This window comes from Vanessa tameamea, chromosome 2 (genome assembly GCF_037043105.1).
Source record: "Vanessa tameamea isolate UH-Manoa-2023 chromosome 2, ilVanTame1 primary haplotype, whole genome shotgun sequence".
NCBI classification, from domain to species: Eukaryota; Metazoa; Arthropoda; class Insecta; order Lepidoptera; family Nymphalidae; genus Vanessa; species Vanessa tameamea.
This window is the reverse complement of record NC_087310.1, coordinates 11,440,847-11,462,171: the sequence shown is the minus strand read 5'-3', so window position 1 is coordinate 11,462,171 and position 21,325 is coordinate 11,440,847. Positions and strand designations below refer to the sequence as shown.

General features: G+C 32.4%; 1 protein-coding gene across 3 annotated transcripts in view; it reads left to right on the top strand.

Moving 5' to 3' along the window:
- The window catches only part of Kcc (kazachoc), a 361,663-nt gene that overhangs the window by 141,523 nt on the left and 198,815 nt on the right, over nt 1-21,325 (top strand). The window lies entirely within an intron of this gene.

Genomic DNA, 21,325 nt, shown 5'->3' with positions numbered 1-21,325 from the left:
AGAATCCGTTGCTTATGTCTTACTTGCTACAAAAAAATGTTATACAAAAGAAAATTGAATTTGAAAAACCTTGATATCGTTGAAACTGAAAGTAATTAATTCACTCACTTTGTACGTCTATTTTTAGCTCTCGAAACGGTTATTCGATGAAACCTCATCTATTATTATATTTCTTAGATTATTTTTAAGTATCCGGTTTATGAAAAAAAAACAAGAATCTGTTTATTTTATTTCATTAATTATTAACATCATCAACTATGTTTTATTGCTTCAGATGTTTATTTTTTTTGCAGACAGTTTTTGCATAAATTAGGTATTTTTAAATTTTATATATATTTATAATATTTATTTTATATGTATTTTAATAATTAAATTGTTAAGATATCATGAGCGTTTTATTATTAATTTTCCCATGATTAAAAAAAGGCTTATAATATATTCTTCTTGTTTGCTAATGTAAAAAACTAACAATCTAAAGATAACATATTTAAGTAATTATAAATATAGGTACTTTATATAAAACTTCAAAAATATAAGATTTATTGGGAGCGAAACCATTTTCAACGTGAATGGATTCCAATTCCATAAGCATTTAATGGCTTATAGCTCGTGTATGATATATATGCCATAATTCAGAAAGCAATTCAGCCATAATTTGTTCTTGCCTCAGAAGTCTGAAAATAATCTGTGTTTTGGTTGTTATTGAAATATATTGTGTTTTAAATAACTGAGGTCAGACTTTTTAAGAATTTTGACGTAAAATAACATATTCTCAATAAGATCGACCTAAGTTTTTAGCTGTAAACCGAGAGAGTTCGAATTTCGAGTCTTTGAAAGTTGTTGAGTTTTTCTGTTAAAAAAATAAATCAATGAGAAGTCAGTGTGAGGAATTTGGCAGTGTAACAATCCCGTACATCTGAAAGCAAGTAAAGCTGTTGGACCAGAGCCTCTCTTTTCGTTCGCGTTGGTTTACCGTTTCATCGGATTGTGAGAGAATCTCCTGCGTTTGGCTACTCATTTAGCTAACTTTATCACCCGAACTAAATTAAATATAATTTAGGCAGTTTATACATAAAATATGCTGGATAATTTAAATATACCTTACCTATTTAGTTACACACTTTATCGTGTCCATGATACTCAACGAGATGTACCGACTTGTGCATAATTTCTCAAAAACGATTGGAGGATCATAATATTAATCATAAAACTTGGTAATACATAGATCATTTTTAAGAATAATAAAAATCGAGGTCTATAAAAAGTAAAGAAACGCACCTACACACGTTTTGAGAGTTTTATAAAAAAAAAATGAATATTTAAATTAGACCAGTCTCCCATGCAGCTCGATTACATAGCTATTAAATGGTATCTATTTGTTGTTTAAATGGTAAAAATGGTATCTAAGCGCTTAGATTAAAACAATTGATGCATTGCAAAAATTAAGACTGCAATCTATACAATATATCGAGATATATAAACTGTAAATAGAGCAATCTATCTCGACCATCACATAAATATAATTAAGTCCTCCCGCTGCGCCCGTACGCGATAAACTCGAAAACTATCAAATTGATTTTAATACAGCTTTTACTAATAGACGAAGACATTAATGAGTAAGGTTTATGTGCATAATTCATTAAAGGTTTTGCGTGAATTGGTGATGATGATGATTGTTAAAGTTGTCAGAAAAATATATACCGATCAATAGAGATCTATATTATTATATAAACATTTTATGTAAACCCTTATGTACTTTAATTTTAAGCTAGCTACCAGTACATGGTTGCTAGTATACATAAAAAATCAATAACTTGTAATATTTTAGGTAAGGTTATAATTTAACTGAAATTGGCCCGTTGTATCATTTTAAAATCCGGCTGGGTTTATTATAAGCTAACGGTTCATCATCAGCCATCCGTCTTTTTTGTAACTTAGAAACAGTTAATACTAGTTATACAGTATTAACTGTTTTAATATTATAAATACTTCCGCGATTGACGTTTGGTAAGATAATTGCCGTGAGCTTACGGCACTTAGTAGTAAAATTGCTGTGAACTATTTCAAATTTATTATAAGACTAGACTAAGACGAGCGGGTCGCACGCGAAACCCTCGCGTTTATTCAACAGATTTTTACAAATTTCGAAAACTATGACAGTTTTGATTTTATGTCATTGTAACTGTCGACGTCTGTTTGCACGTTTTACATTAGTTTTTTTTTTATACAGCCATAGCGCCGCTCTCTCCCCGGCCAGTAACTTTTTTCGCTCTATAAAATTAATTCTTTGTTAAATCGTAACAATTTAATAAATTGCAATCAAGAAATCTCTTTAATCTTCTGCACATCTAAGGCTGAAGCTCTTCAAAATAAGAGCATAACCGATATTTTATGTGCAGCTATCGTTTCATAATCACTGGGACAAAATATACAATCTATTTTATATGTCGAACCACCAACAAAAGTGTCAATATTTTAATTAATAGAGATTGAATATAAATTATTGAATATAAATTATTGTAATAAATAAATTGCACTTTTAATTCCAAGCAGACACTCAAAAATATATTTAAATAAATTACATACATAAATAAAGTCTCATGCAATTATTAGCAAATCTTACTTATCCATTTTCAGAATTGACCAATAAAATTGACACAATTCTGTTTTCTAAGTAATAATTTTTCAGTATATTTTCCTTCCACAATATGAATAAATTAATCACTTTATCCTATTCTACAATTTGTTCTTGCGTTATACTTGAACTTATGCATAGTTATAATAGTTTGTTCGAATACTTACCTACATTTTAGGTTATACCTACTTTAAATTTCGTTTTGCAACTGTTTATCTTAACGAGCGATAAAATCTTTAAGCTGTTTTTGTAGGATATAATTTGAGTATATTATAAAGATAATGTAGATAGATTATATGTTAAAATATATGTCTGGCTTTATGTTCAATTAACCATATTTTAAATATATATCAGTGACAACAAATCAACGTATCCGATAATAATATGATGAGCGTGCAAATTAATATATTTGCTTACAAAACTAAATCAATGAATCGTTAATTGTCCCGTGTGAACGATCGCAGGAAATACTACCGATTGTAGAAATTCTTAATTATTAACAATGGAAATGGAATTGCAGATGACACCATTCTCTTATACCTCTGAAGGTTATTTTCGCAACGTGGGTGTCGACAGCTAATATTTTCCTGAAATTAATATTTACACTTGACAATAACCGACTTTAATGTTCATTGTATTATTTTAATTTTTGTACTAGCGTGTCTGCGTTTTAATGTGTCCTGAAGTTTGGAGATCTTTTGCGTGATTTCTTTGGACCAATCCACTAGATAGGCTTCATCTATCATAATTCATCTACCGGAATAGAATTTGAAGGCAGACAAGCAAAATGACAGCTTGAAAATAAGCGATGACTCCTGTTTATAGATATTGTCATTATAAGAAATACAAATCAATATTTTATATTGATTCTGTGGTGGTCGTGTATTGAAAGACAGTTCGTTAGATATTTTTAAATCTCGAGATCTTGGTAGCTATAGTAATTAATATTGCATTTATTATATGTTAATGAGTATTTGGATATTCTAAAACTGTCAATGTATACGAGTTTCTTATAATAGTTAATCCAATCTCCGCAGACTTTTGGATTGAATTGCGCTTTTTTTCATAAATTTGAGCGTGTAATTTGAATATTCAAATATAAATAAAAGAATGTCCTGTACAGTTCCAAGACTATATATAGGTATTCAGATGAACAGCGGCAACGTAACGACGCAGTTTCATAATTTTAAAGTTTTTATACAAGATATCCCTTTTTTCAATACATTTGAACAGATGTATATACAATGGAATATTAATATAGTGTCTAGAATATATTTTGCATCGTCACTGCATCATATCCCCTCCCCTCGTGCCTGTCTGTCTATTTGTCTCGGCGTGATAAAATCAAAACCAACCAATCGGATTTTTCATACGGTTTAACGGTTACCAATGACTGAGTGATCATTGAGAACGGTTTAGGTGTATAATTCGTTGAAGATTATTGAAGATTTTGGGTTAAAGCATTTACTTTGAGCTTAAATTATCTCTTTAATTTTATGAATTATTATTATTAAAATAAATTTGAATTTCGAATGTATTCTTTAAAACATATCATATTTATACTGTACGTAATTTTAAATGGGCTAGTAAAAAACTGCGTTTTAGTTAAATATCATAATAATTGTGTACTTTTATTATTAAGATGAATAGAGTTTACTGAATCCCACGCAAATAACAGTGTGTATGGAATCTGACGCGAATAGCTTAAGGTTAAAAATGGTACAGTTTTTACTTGTAAAGCTGTGACGTAAAGCGAAACAATAAATTATATATATAATATGGCCCAGTGGTTAGAACGCGTGCATCTTAACCGATGATTTCGGGTTCAAACCCAGGCAGGCACCACTGAATTTACATGTGCTTAATTTGTTTATAATTCACCTCGTGCTCGGCGGTGAAGGAAAACATCGTGAGGAAACCTGCATGTGTCTAATTTCAACGAAATTCTGCCACATGTGTATTCCACCAACCCGCATTGGAGCAGCGTGGTGGAATATGCTCCATACCTTCTCCTGAACGGGAGAGGAGGCCTTAGCCCAGCAGTGGGAAATTTACAGGCTGATTATGTTATGTGTTATGTAATATTTTTTCATGTATATTAAAAAACCTTTTTTGTTAAATATATAGTTAGGCTTATTTTCCTAGTTTAATAAAATATAAGTAATCTTATTCAGTAAATCTTTATCACCTATCTAATTATTATCATATTTTTACGATAAAGTATTATTATTCACGTACAAAACTTGATTTTAAACTCTTATTTCTTTCTAGTAATCTTCAGTTACCATCTTTGTCTGAGCGCCCCAAGCGGAGTGCGCCTCACAAGGGGGAAAGAGAGATTAAAGGGGCCATTGTCTTCGTACCTTTTAAAGAAAAATCCGTTTGAAGTCATAATCCACTCATAGTATTTATACATTCAGCCTTTGTGCAGGCGCACGTCTGTGGAGGTACTGTATTTTCTTAATTGTTAGCTGTCACGTTGGTAAAGTGAATAACTTCAGATTTGAGGTCTTGAATTCAAATCCGGATTTTTCTATAGAAAAATTCACAATACTACAATGGCGTTGCCTGTGTTACCCTTAAAAATGACGCAAAATCTGGGTACTGTACGTTGATCTTTTGCTGGTGGTGTCAGATAGCCTTTTTAACTGTTTTACTTCTACCGTCATCAGACTATCTAATGTATGGAACTTTATATTAATATAATTATTGTATAACGTCATCGGAAGAGACTAGCGTCTGAGACACAGGCTCGGCCTAGTTCAGGCGCTTGTACTCATAGAATAATTGCACGGACGAATTGTAATATTGTTCATAAGGTGTGATACATGCATGTACATTATTTGGTTGTAATTTCTAATAAACAATAAACTATGAGAGTCAGGGAATGGTGTGTTGACTAGTGTTGCGAACACAATAGTGCATATTAATTTATGTAGCTTTCATTCCACCGCAAAACTGCAATATAATAGGTATATTGATATCGATCGATTATGTTGCTGTGTTTCGGTTTGAAGGATCAGTGAGCCAGTGTAATTACATAAGGAACAAATATTTCATATTCGATGGTTGACGGCGCGGTGAAGCGTGTAAGGGTTGACTTATCATCGTACCAGTATCTATGGACGAAGGAAGGGTAAGCCGATCATGCATCGTACTTGTCATAATTTCCTAAAATATCTTTCATATATAAATCTTCTAAACGCGTGTACGTATTGATCCCCCTCCTGAATGGTTGGAATTTGACGTTTTTTTTTGTATATTTGATTGGGCCCCTGGATATATAAAATTCTTATTTCACTCGGACGGAGTCGGGCGTTCAGCGAGCCTACCTACCTGCCAAATTTTAAGTTTGACGATGTCATAGTTTCTGAGAATCGTGATTATTCAGTGAGTGGTATTTCGTTTTTATATATATAGAAGATCCTACTTTATCAATTTGTTAAAAACGCACACGGCTACACACCTATAAAAATATCATAAATACATTTAAATAAACAAAGAGACTTGAATTTAAACTAGGATTTTGAAATTAATTGAATTGTAAACATACGGGGACATCGTGTTTGTTTTTGATCCGGTTCTATATCTAACGTTAGATAATGCTTCACTCTACTTCGAATTGAAGTTGAAACGACGATGCCGCAGTCCATTAAATTATCTCCAAATATTTCTTAAATAATATTATGTCTTCAACCTCGGTCGGGTTTAAGTCGGTTCGTGCGTTAGTTGAACTTTAAAATCTAATGTTATCATAAGTACGCGTGCTTAGATAGTGAAATGTTATTATTAATGTTAATTGTTAATGACTATGTAAAAATAACCCTAGCATAATGAAATTAAGTAATTAGTGATTGTTGTGAAGTAATTTTAAATTAAGAATACTTTGACTCTTCAACTTTTTTTTTTATTATAGGGTAAACGTCATACTGTTGTTTTTGTTTCGAATACCAGGTTATATATTATTCTTTCTGAAAATGTACTTAAGTTTTTAAATAATATTTTAGTTTAATGGTTAGTATTAAATTATTTTATATAAATAAATTACTGATATTTTATATTATTTGCTTATATTTCGGACCTATATTTTTGGGAATAGCTACCGCTTATCTAAATAGAGATAAAACTGCCTGTCTAAGCATTTCAGGCGAACAGCTTTAGTCAATCTATAAATTTATATCCATACTAAGTCAAAGAATATATTTTACAGCTATCTATTTTTTTTTTATATTTTACGTTGGTAGCAAAAGAAAATAACTTTAATAACAACACTTTGTAAAATTTGGAAACGAATCAACGATTTTGAACAAAACTGTATTTTGTAATCATCAATCTGAACCAACATACCTTCACAAAAAACATGTTTTCGAGCAATGCAAAAACACGTATTTTACTTATTCAAACTTTTTATACATATTTTGATATAATTATTTATTTTTTATCGAAAGCGGTGCACTAGTCTTAATTATATGGCACCTCGCGCAGCTTAAATTGTTATCCACTTACTGACCTTCGACTTACCTTCAATTAATATAGTCCTTCCATAACTTGAGCTTAATATTCATTTTAAACATTTTTGTAAATTAATAATATTATTTATCGCAATCGGAACAATACTTACGGACAAACAATACATAGGTACATTTTAAAAAATGTTTACAATGTATAAACTATGTTACTATGTAACATAATAAATATATTATAGATTTTTTCTTACATTTGCATTTCGCTTTATAAAAAAGTTTAGTATTTTAGTTTTAAAGTATAAGTTACCCTGCTAAGACCAATTTCCAATTTAGTTCAGTATATTAAGATATATTTATATGACATATAATACGACATATTTAGACATATTTATTCTAACACCTGAGGGATAATAAGCCGTCCGATGAGGTACCGTTAGCAAAGTAGTTACAGGCGGATAAATCATTTACTACGATAAATATTCTAATATTAATAGTATTGGTTCATTACCAATTACAAAAAATACATATATATCATGGTATATACAAGTATACAATCTTAATTTAATCAAGTGAAATCAACTCGAGAAGCAATAAGATAAAGACCGAACTCAGAAAAAGGTAAACGCTTTTAATTGAATTTAATTTATATATCGATATTCGAAAACGAATTCGTCGTACCTTAATCGGTTAAGTGACGGAAAGTTTTTGTTTTTCAGAACCAGTTGAAGTTGAACCATCGTCGAACCCGAACAGTCAAGTTCGAAAAAGTAAAAGTTTTTTATAAAGGTCACTTTTCGTTTTGATAGCACCGTTTAAAGTAAATGTTAATTTTGTTTTTTAATCATTCAATTTTTTTTATTTGTTTTTTTTTTTTTTGGATAAAATTTAGTTATCATATTAATAATACAAATACAAGTGGATATAATTTAATTATTTGATACTTATATATGTGTTAGCTTAATCTTGATCTTGATGATGTTGATGAGGTCTTGATGATTACAGAAAAGTTCGGTTTAGGTTTATACAACTATATTCTTACAAATATTTTTCATATATAGGCGGACGAGCACATGGGCAAGTGGTCACCACCTCCCATAGACAATAGCGTTGTAAGAAATATTAACCATTCAAACTTCAAACTGGAACACAACATACTGAGTACTGCTGTTTGGCGGTAGAATATCTGATGAGTGGGTGGTACCTACCCAGACGGGCTTGCACAAAGCCCTACCAACAAGTGAAAAGTGAAAAGCGTGGTCGTTAGTAAATGTTAAAATATTTATAAGAATGTCGCGTTTGTAACGCTACAATAGCTTACTTACGATGTACACACATAACAATAAATTGCAATTGACTTAATAATATTCAGATGGTCATTATAGGCGAAGTAGCCGGAGTCTTATAATGTAGAAGGATCGGAACTCAATCTACCATAACAATGTTATATATACCAAGCTATTTTATACTTATGGGTTCCGGAATATGTATAGGTCAGAATATCGTCCGAGTCTGGTTTGAAAAAGCATGCGCTTGTTCGAATTTGAACCAGTGGCGTTATCCAGTTCTACCGAACAATCCTAGCTCTTTACAAAGACATTATAAAAAACAAAAGAATACGATTCTTTGACTACATTTTTAGTTACTCGCATAATACTAAATGTTGAGCAGTTGGAAATAATTTACAAAAACAACAAAGTCGAAACTAAAATTGCATTTAATCTACAAATTTCAAACAATAGCTATACGTATATATTATTTTGCTTATGTGTGCTGTTTATTTTAGATGACAATGTTAATGTATTAATTACAAGTACATAAGCACACACGTTAAAACTTACTATCTAATGTTAACTAATGTTATTACACGTGCCAAGTGTGATTGTATCCTCAAGTTTTTTGACATCAAATAGTATCTAAGGGTTCATCATTCCAGACCATACTTGACATACTTCCTAACTTGATTGGATTACATTGTTTCTCAATATGTGCTGATAACCTGCGAACTTATGATGGATGTTAAACTTTGAACTTCATTGAGGGACACTTATCTTGTTACTAGTCCTGTTTGACATCATGAACGAGGTGACCCTCTTCGATAGATTTAATAGTATGTAGTATAAAACAAGGAAATAAACTATTGCTTGGTAGTAGAGTTTTGTATAAGAATTTACGTTAAGAAGGTATCTATTCAGAAGCGTAGATATCACTCGTCAAATATTCTACCAAACAGTATGCTTAGTATTACTGCGTTCCGGTATTAAGGCGAATTAACCAATATAACTACAGGCGCAAGGGACATGACATCTTAATTTTCAAGGCAGATAACGCAGCCACTTTGCAATAAGTGGTTAATATTTCTTACACAGCCAATATCTACGGACCGTGTTACTATTTTGCATTAGGTGACCTAATTTTCAATACGCCTACCTACTTCAAATTTTATATAGGTATATATATTTTCTTTACTTTAATTCGGGTGAGATATCGGACCAAAATAACGTAATACGATTAGTTCTTAATAAGCGGCATATTAAGTAGTATCCTGAATAAAAAAATTCGCAATAAACATAAAAATAATAAATTTTGTTTAAAAAATTCAAGGCTTATAAAACAACCTTCTTTGAAGGAAATGCCCTGTATTAAAAAGGATAAATTATTCATAGATGCATTTTTTTTATTATCAAGTTTACAAATGCCATTGAAATTCAAAAGGGAAATATTGAAATTAATTTTATTGAACGTTTTTTTTTAACTCAGTCTAAAATTGGCTAATAATATTTTTTTACGAACTAGAATGTTCAATTGTTGTCGTTCAATGTTTCATCTTAATGTTCAACATCTGGTTCATACTGCTTCAAACCAGAACACTCAGGATATCAATATTAGTTTTCTTTCATTGTAGTAAAACTTTGCTGACAATGTGTGTACATCAAGGTACTTACCACAAGAGCGTTCCAGTGAATTTCTAGACTTAATAGAACAAGTTTTTATTACACTGGCAACAATGAAACGCCGCAAAATATTATGAAGGTTTTGTTTTAATTTCTGCATTTAAGTTGCCATCAATATCATCGTATTGCATAATAAGGTAGGTGTTAATGCTTGAAAATATTTACCTTTTAAAGGTTAATTATAGTTGTTCACATGGTGGTAGGACAAACCCGTCTGGGTAGGTACCAGCTACTCATCAGATATTCTGCCGCCAACCAGCAATACTTGGTATTGGCACGGGCACAAGGGACATAACATCTTAGTTCCCAAGGTTGGTGGTGCATTGGCGAAGTAAGGCATGGTTATTGGCCCATTTGCCGGTCCGCCTACCTATTACATAAAAATGTAGTTTTGTTGGTTATATAAAATAGATAGGCGGATACACAAATGAACAACCTGATTGTAAGTGGTTCCGTTCATTAACCTTCCCATTAACCATTCCTTATATCGTCAAATCCCCGCCAACCATGACAACTAAGATCTTATGTCCAATGTCCCAACAGTTACACCAGCCCACTCATTCTTCAATTCGGTAGATCCAGACGGGCTTGCACAAGCCTCTAACAAATATAAAATATATTTTTGCCAATACACCTATCTGTACCCGTAAAATACGTTGTTACCCACGATCGACTCGATCGATATTATTATTTTAAACTTCTTTGGAATTTTTATTATGAGAGAGATATGTTTGAGTAATTACATTTTTTGTTACTGACAGTCCGTTGATTTTTTAAAATAAAATGTTGTCAAATATGAACAAGGCCCTTTCATATGATTTAATCAATGACGATGAGAATAATGCTATATAATAATTCAATTTAATTAAAAAATGTGAAAAGATGGTGTATTATTTAATGGTGTCTTTATAAATGTTAAGCTTTAATAAGGCTCTAATATTAATAAGTTGGTGGGCTCTGCAGCATTCGCGTTTAATGAGACTGTTGACTGATGTGGATACGGCGCGCCTTAATATAAGGTTTAGTCACTTTTACAGTACAATCATATTTGACGTTTTACTTCTGAGTAATGGAGTCGATTATTAACGTTAAAGTATTTAATCTCGCTTTCCAGTATATATTTATGATAACAGGATGTACGAACACGTAAAGAATTTTATTTTTTTTATCTAGATATAGAAATGAACCAATTATAATTCAATTCAATTCTTAGTTTAATGGCTTTTAGTTGTGCCACGAACCAATTATAACGCAAGGACTAAGCATAATGACATTTGTTACTTTGACTTTGACTTTGATTTAATAGTATGACAATTACATGAAATCTTCATCATCTTTGATTACAGACTATTGAAATTAATTATAGGTTTAAAGAACTTTATTTCTCAAGAACATTACAGTTCACTTATGAGTACAGAATTTTACACATAATGCAGTTAAACATGTAACAAATAATTCGACCGTAAGGATATCAATTGGTAATGACTCAAAAAAGCGTTGGATAGCAACAAGGAAATTATTTAATTAATTTTTTTTTTTTGGCTTCGCATTTATTTTAAACTATAAAAGTATTTATTTGTTTAATATGTATTATTAATTTTAGCTTTAGTCTAGTTTATATTTTTGATTTGTTGTGGGTAGTTTGATAGAAAAAAAAACAAATTACGAATGACTTTATAATTTTTAAATATATACCTAACAATGTGATTTATTTTAGATTTTACGCATTACATTTGAAGTATGTATTATTTCAATTTACTTTTGAATATAGAAATGCTTTCGCACATTTTTATTTCATTTGGTAGTTTATTGTATCTCATGACACCGTCATGTAAAATGTTTCTTTTACTGTAACCTGTTCTCGCTGTAGTCAGTATTATATATATAATTATGACTAATGATCTACGGATGTCGTGGTTATCTTATCGTATTATACAATTGAATAATACTGTGTAGTAAATTAATGTTGTTGTAGTTTTTTTTGGGTTTTTCACAAGAAATAAAATATACAATCTAAAAATATTCCAAAATTAATACAATATATGATCACACAAGAAATATTAGTGAATTCCCGGCACGCCGTTCCCTTTTTTTGTAAACAATTGTCTAATACGGTGCGACACCTTTATGAAAGTGCCGACTATACAAAGCTTGAACTCAATCGGTTGAACGATGCGTGAACGCATAGATTATGAGCAGCAACAAGCAATTATCTGTTATATTATAAAAAAAAACACAAAGCTACTCTTTAGTATGTTACAAGCCTACCGGATGTGTTTGTAAAAAGTCCGTTACATAAGTAAAGCAGGTTGACTGAAAGGTAAATTAATTTATAGAAATGACACACGATACACGATTAATGAACGGGCAACACATCTGTGGAAATACGATTATCAACAGATAATAAAATAAAAAAAATATATATATTTATTATATTACATATTAAATAATACATAAATTTGCTTAAAATTACTTATGTTAAGATATATATTCTCGTGACAAGCTTGTATTGAAATGTTCTAGAACGGAGACAATAAGCATTTATTTCAACATATATTAGCTTATTGTTCAAAAATGTAGCTAAATAAACTGCTAGGGAATGAATGATGTCGCTAGTAAATCATTTGTGTTATTAATAAATGTTTTATGATGCCGCTAGTAAATCATTTGTATTATTAATTTATGTATTAATTAATAAATGTTTTTTATTTTTATTTAGTGGAGCTCGATATTTCGACATTATCTACGAATGTCTTGTTCACGTCTCGTGATGGTAACATGGTAAATATCCCGTTTTAAATACTGTTAGTAATAAAAATAACCATGTTAATTTAAAATCTTACATTTGTATTATATTTAGCATTACTACTAAAAATAAATAAAACTAATAAATTATATGGTTTTTTGTTACAACGAACAATTTAATTATAAAGTATTTTAAGCAAACGGCTCAGACAAGTTTTTTGTAACCTAGAGGTCTGTGTGCCGTCTATTTTGAAGTTGATTGATCGACTTTGCCGGATTTGTTTAGTTTTAGTCAAACAAACAGGTCCTATAAAGTGGCTTTAATACTAAATATTTATATCTAAGATCTTAAAACACTTCGATTTTTTTATGTATGAATTTATTATATGGATGTATCTCGCCTACACAATATGAAATTTATTTTCATCAGATCATGGCAATATCCTCGTATACAGGCCATATACATATAAAAAAATAAGTTTCTTTTTTTTAAATATAATTTGTTAATAATACATTTTTAAACTTTTTTATCTAAATTTATTTACATAAGAATTATTAACATAAAGCCTCATCTGTATACAAATAATAATTCAAATTATTTACTCTACGAATCATGACCGCGTGGAAAGGTGGCTAGAACCCCCGTTGAATCGCAATTCCAATAATCTGGGCAAAAAATGAATCTCCTCCTTTCACCAGTGGAGGCAATAAAGCGAGATGTTATACTTTTAAAAAGGTTTTTGCACTACGATTTTAAAACTATTAAAGTTTAAGTTTACATATTTTCGAGAGAACAGAGTTCGTTAACATAAGAAGTTGTAAACATTAGCATTCACATTTGAATTATTATAGACGAGATTTAAAACTCTTTAAAGATTGACAAATATAAAATATGTATAGCTTGTTTTATCATAGTAAGGATTTATTGACTTTGCGGCGTTGGAAACTTAGTAGTATAAGTTGATCTTTACTTCTCGTGTTTATTTAACGATTGTCTCTGACTCGGAGACAATAGTTAAATATCATGATAAACATTTTTGTAAATATATATATATTTTTAGAACCAGAAATAAGAATTACTAAAAGAAAAAAAATAAACAAATAGGCTAACCTTTACAACAATGACCTTTAATTTACAATAACAATCAATCTACCACAAAAGAAAAAAAAAACATTTAATTTACAAGAGAAATAACCATCAACACTAAGATTTAAGTGCTAAGTATAAAAACATACAAAGAATATAAAGTTGTTACAATATAATAGCAACAGTGGTGATAGTTAAAAAAAAAACCATCAACACTACACAGTCAATATGATAATTGCGATCCAATCTGTCTGCCGCCAAAAAACAACTCCCGCCTTTTTTTTTTTTTTTAAAGTGTATTTGTTTGACATGACGCAGATGTCGCTCGGCTAAGATGTTTATTCCAACACGGCCTTTCCTGACGGTGCGCCGTCCTCGGGCACCCACACTGTCTCTTGATCGCTGATGAGATTCGCAGAAGGCCCGGCTATAGCGACATCCACGATCTCATCGTCATCATAGGCACCTGTCGAAAAGAATTTATTAAAAATAAACGAAATAGAAAAATATTTGCCGAATCTTTCATTCATCACACTTAAGCGGCCCTTTTTCACTCAGCCATTATCTATTTCGTCAATCACACTAATTAAGCTCGTGGTAAACACACAAATATAAAACTTATTGGACAGAAACGCAAGTCCTGGGCAGAGGCACTATTACGCGATGCCCACTTTACTTTACCTTTGGGCAGAGGCAGTATTACGCGATGCCCACGATATAGATCCATCGAGCAGAGGCAGTTTACGCAGTGCTCATATTTTGACATGATGAGATAACGTTTGGCACACTTTCAGGTGGCTTACTTGAGAACTTCGCTTTACATTACTGTTTTACCAGTCAGACTTTCATGGTTCGCCATCGTTTGCATTACACATAAACTCATAGCTGTAAATAAAAGCGATTGAACTCACCCTCGAAGAACGATGCGCAACTTTCAGGGCACCATTCACCCTTCCAAGGTACCATGTATTGGGCCGCCGCTTGAGTGGTCTTGCCACGAGCACCACTTAGCAGTTTTAATTCATAGCGGCCACCTGGTAAAACTTTGATAACACGGTATGGGCCTCGCATCCCAGCGTCGAGTTTTCCGGTTGACTGCGAATATTTTATGACGAATGCACAGTCACCGACGTTAAACGTCTTCGGAGGTCGCCGGTCTTTGTTAACGTAAGAATCTTGATTATTTCGATTCTTCTCTAGCAGTTCGCCAGCTCGGCTTCTGCGCATCTCTCGCCAAGCTTCCCGAGAAGTGGATGTGTTTTCAATTGCGACGTCTCGAATCAAGCTTCTAATCACGGGCGTGGTAGCTTCGATGCCAACTAACAGATTTAGGGCTGACAATTGTGTAGATTTCTGCCTGGTTATATTTAGCACAAGTTGAATTTTAGATAGAGACTCTGACCAAGACTTATCACTAGTACTACTACCGACGCGTATCAAGTTCAGGACTGTACGGACGTATCTCTCAGCTTGACCATTCGAATGATGCATCCCGGGCGTCACATAATGTATGTCACACCCGAGTGCAGATATCCAATCGGTGAAGTCAGCGGCTTCGAACATACGTCCGCGGTCACACACAACCAGTTTCGGAACTCCGAACAGAGATATCGCATTGTCGAGGACGTGTTTAAGTTCACTGGTGTCCTGGCGATAAATGGGATAAAGCAAGCAGAATTTTGTAAAAGAGTCCACCAGAACGAACACAAATTTATACCCGTTAGATTCAGGCAAGGGGCCCAGGACGTCAACGTGGATTGTATCAAAAGGAACATCGGGCTTACGCCACGATGTGATAGGTTGTCTGGGGGCCCTAGGAACCCGTTTCTTGGAAATGCAGATGAGACAATGCGAGGTATATTTCGCGACAAACTGCTAAGGCCAGGGAACCAAAAGTGCTTCCTGATAAGGTCTAGTGTCTTATCAGTGCCAATATGCCCATGTTCGTCATGGAACACGCGTAAAAGACTTAGCCGGTGACCTTTGGGAATGTAGCACAAAAGTCGAGATTCCTCGCCGACTGGTGAGTACCGATAGTAAAGAAGACCGTTACGGCTTTCATAGCGTCGTGAATCTAATTCACCTTCGCTAAGCTTCCTAAGAAGGTCACGGGTTTCGTCATCAGCCGCCTGGGCCATCTGAGCCCAGTTGGCTGGTTTATCGATGTGATTAATGTGCACTGCTAGTGGATTCCTGCTTAAATAATCAGCGTGCGTCATCATTGCACCTTTTCTATACTGGATCGTAAAGTTAAAATCTTGCATAAAAATCCACCAACGAGCAACGCGCGGAAGCAGGTCCTTCTTTCGCTCGGTGGCCGGTTCAGAGCGTCGCAGTCGGTGACAATTTTAAACGGGATTCCAATTAAATGGTGCCTAAAATTTTGCAACGCCCTGACGACCGCCAGCGTCTGTAACTCGTACGAGTGATACCTGCTTTCAGCGCCCTGTGTCACCTTACTAAAATAAGCTACGACTCTCTTACAGCCATCATCCTGGACCTGCATCAGCACGGCCCCGTAGCCTGCGCTACTGGCATCCGTGTGAAGTTCAGCCTCTAAACGAGGATCAAATATTGCGAGTATCGGTTCACTAGTTAATGCTTTGATAACATATTGGCGAGCCCCAATTAAATTTAGTGTCTTTTTTTTTTAGTTTTCGCTTGGTTTTCGCTTTTTAGGGCAGGTATGGCGCGTGTGTCCCGTGTACAGATGTAACACTTAATGTTAGAATTCTTCGAGTCACGCTTCCTAACCTCACTAGGCCTAACTCCACGGCTATCTATTTTAACGTTGTGATTCGGTTTTACATAAATAGCAAGGAATGAAACTAAAGTTTCTACCGTCAGATTAGCGTTCATGGCGGCCGCCCTAATTTGTGCGTCAGTAATACCACGAATTACGATTTCAACCCTTAGGTCCTCACTCAACCCATTAACTATGCGCAGTCGCAACAAGGAGCGGCGTGCGTATTCGGCATACGTGGGAAACTGATCAGAGGTAGTGGTCATAACCTCAAAGAGAATATTTGCCCTGTTGATCCTTTGTGGGCAAAGAGACTTAAACTCCCTCTTGAAGTTCGACCACGACCGATCATTTGTTGTCCACTCGTCAAGCTAAACCCTCGCGTCCCCCTTCAAGCAACCCGCAACTCGAGATAAACATTCTGACTCACCCCAGTAATTCGCAGATTTAGCACGTTCCACTTCGTCAAACCACACCTCAAAATTATGGATAGTCGGATCAAAATTAGACACATAATAATCACGTTGCTTATTGCGGGTAATCGAGAACAAAGCGTCAGCGAAAGTATGCGCTGATGAAAGTAATTCGCTATCATTCTGAGATGTGTTGGGCACGTTACGCGGAGGAGGCGTTTGCGAGATATTCGTTGTGTTTTCCTCAACCGCATTTAGCCTAGCTATGATTGTACTTAACGCCTGTTTCACCGAACTATCACGTTCAATACGGCGAGAGAGATGGTGACGAGACCGAGAACGAGAACCATGCCGACGCGACCCTCGTTTCGACCTACCGCGAGGTACTTCGACCGAATTACTACGCGAACGCGACGTATTAGACATAGCAAAATAGATTGATGGTTATTTGCTAATATTGGTACCAAGTGGGCACAGGCGAATCCCACTTCTGATTTTAGAACCAGAAATAGGAATTACTAAAAGAAAAAAATAAACAAATAGGCTAACCTTTACAACAATGACCTTTAATTTACAATAACAATCAATCTACCACAAAAGAAAAAAAAACATTTAATCTACAAGACAGATAACCATCAACACTACACAGTCAATATGATAATTGCAATGCAATCTGTCTGCCGCCAAAAAACAGCTACCGCATTTTTTTTTTTTAAAGTGTATTTTTTGACATGACGCAGATGTCGCTCGGCTAAGATGTTGATTCCAACAATATATATTGATAAAATATATAATATATATACTGATACAACGGTTATGTTTTTAAAATAATCTGCAGAATAAGTTTCATAACGTTTTTTTTTGTTTCTAAGACAATTTTGTGGAAAAAAAAAATTGAAATAAAATCTTTTTAGGTCTCGTATTTTTAAATTTGGACCGATAATTATTGTTTTAATATTGATAAATAACCAGTCTTTATTCGTTTTTATAAATCAGAAAAAAAATTAGATTTTAATTGATACTTTTTTTTAAATAAATATTTGAAGTTGCATTTTTTACTTATATTGAAAAAATCTAAAAAATGTAATAACTCAAAAATGGTTCACTTTTGCATTATGCAAATAGGGGTTAAAATTATCACAAATAATCACCCCTATCACCTCCTAACGGGAATACGTCGAATTACCAATAACCCTGTATATATGTATATTAGATTTTTATTAATTATTATTTTATTGTTCGCCATACCTATTGTTATTGGAACATACATATATTGAAACAAATTTATTTAAAAAAAAAGACCCAATTAGGGTTTATTTTTTAAATTGATTGGAAAAGTTTTTGTTCTATCTAGATGGTTTTTACGTATGTATCACATTACAATATAAATTTTTTTTTGAAAGTAGAATTGATCTTGATTAAATTATTTTATGCAAACTATCTTGACTATGTGAACTAACAAAACTATAATAATAAATTAGTTGTTGAAATGGTGAAAAAAATCCACAACAAAGTCATATTTATAGCGCTTCGCATCATAAGTCGTTCAATGACATAAATAATAACAGGAATGGATACATTTTTTTTTCAATAGGCGCATAATAGTATATTTCTATTGTTTTACCCGAAACAATACTTACAGACACGTTTATAAAACTATTAGTATTGTTATGAGACTCACTAAATGTTTGTTTATTTGTATATACGTCTGAAGAGTTAACAATAAAGGAATAAACTTTAAGATATCCGTTCTAAAGATATATTTGCTATTCTCCGTGGGCCAATCCGAAAGAAATATTTCCACCTTTATTTAAATTTACTGTAAGAACGCACACAAGCAAACGCACTCCTACAATGATAAGTTTACCCACAGATTATGGCTTTGTAAAATATATACAATAAATTTTATACCTTTAATGCGCTTCCAAGCAAGCGGTTTAAGATAAAGAGGTTTTAGTGTATGATATTTAAATTCTTAGACGAACAACCAACGTCTTCGTCAAAGCCTCAATCTTCGTTGTTTACATATTTTGATTAAAATTACACAATACAGCGAGTTCGAAATTTGAAAATGTTTTGTTTGTTTTTTATCAATACTCTCAATTTTAAATCAAATCTCAAACACACGAGTTACGCTACAATACGTGTTTGTCTTCTCATGTTGACATACCCACGCATATTTACAACGTATTTTGGTTTCGAATCCAAGACAATATAATATGACGGCTTAGAGTCGTTATTGAGGTAAACCCCACACGACTTTACTGTTTTATTATGTTTACTTTTCTTAATTGTATAATAATATAATGCAATGGAAATTTTGCAGTATCTAAATGCAATCAACATATAAAAATACATTATTATTTAATATTCAATACTATTTGAAACTGTCTTGGTAGTCCAGTGGCCACAGATACCGGGGTCGTCGATCCAAGCTTCGGCTCGGGCCATTAAAAAGTTATTCGGATTTTCTATTGAGTATTTCATACCAGACCGAAATCTAGAATTTGACAGTACCTGACCTCGGAAAAAAGGTAAACCATGCACCGAAACTCACATACATCTGTGTAGACAATGAAGCACTATAATATTTCCTAAGCAGTTAGCCAGCAGATAATTTTGTTTTTTTTTTTAAATATTTTGGACTATTCCTGCGTTGCCAGACAAGGAAAACAAACATATTTAAATATCAACACATCATATCATTTCATATTTAAATATATTTGACATGTCTTGTTTTCCTTGCCTTAACTGAAAAAAAAATATTCTTGAAATATTTTAACTGTTACATAAGAGTTATTTCATGAGTTCAATAAAGCCTTATCGCTTCACAAAATACTGAAATTCCAATTTTTCCAAACCTTTATATATTTTCAACTTAGTATAATATCAAATGTTGAGGCTTATCATAAATTAAGTATCAATAATTAAATATCGGAATTAGTTCTCATAGGTGAAGATATCTCATACAAAAATACGAATAGATAGCTCTATATTTTTTAAAGTCAGATAATAATAATATCTTAAGTCCTTCCAAATTCCACTTATGTTGAATGTATACGACAAATAGTTTAGAGGGTAACGACAAGTCTTTGGTGTTTCGCATAGTGATATGAACGTGATTCAGATTTAATGAATATGTCGAAGCATCAAAACGTTTAGTTAGGATTTATTTATATCGTACATGCTGGCAACGTCAGTATGACGTAGAAAAACAAGTGACAACCGAAAAGTGTGATAGTTGATGGGAATATCGAAAATATATTACGAACGTGAACGACTAGAATTAAATTTTCGAATATCATCATCTCTGATAACGAGTTGACGCCTAACCCCTTCGATAAATTTATAAATTATTTGAAACATTTCGAATGAACTTCGGTTATCTTTTATGGGACAACTCAGTGATACTTTTATATATATAATCATAATTAATAATGAAAATCCTTTATCTGTATAATCTACTTATTAATAAAATTATAATATAATAATAATTATTAAAAGAAATATAATTTCTTCATTTTCATCACCTCAAAACAGTTAGTTATAAATTTTAACATTCATAATTTAAATTTATAATAAAACAAACATTGTAAAATAAGATAAGGAGTGAAGCTGTCTATTTCTAGTGACTTCACTCAATAATTACTCAAAATAAATCAATTAGATTTAACGAGCAACTTCACCATATAGATGTCGCGTCATTTGAAAAAATCACTCTCATCCTTTTTTCACGTGTCAAAATCAGTATAACTTCAAAAATATGTATTCAATATTTCTATACCATATTGTGTAAGTATAATTAATAATAATAAATAAACAAGACTTCAATATGGATAACAAGAGCAATACCTCGCGATGTCGTGCTTTAATCGTCTCTGTTTCTTGTTCATTTCTATGTTCTTTTTATACGTGTATATCAAATATTACGTGCAAGATATAAAAGCTATGACTAAAGACAAATATTAAAAATTGAAAGCGTTTGAGTAACTAATAGTATAAACCCAATAAAATACCTAATAAAATGCAAAAATCTAGTATTAAATTAAATTGTGTCAGCATCTTTCTGTCAAATATTTGTAGCCTAATCCAATTGCGGAAGTAAAGATAAATAAACGACATGAGAAGTCTATAAGTAGTATTTATTATGATTTTGTAAAAAAATGCCGTTGGATGTTGCTGAAATTGTTAACGGAATTCTTTAAGAAAAATTAGAGTAGATATAAATTGTTAAGTGCACTAGTATGGTATTATAAATAAGTATATATTAATCAAGAACTGTTTG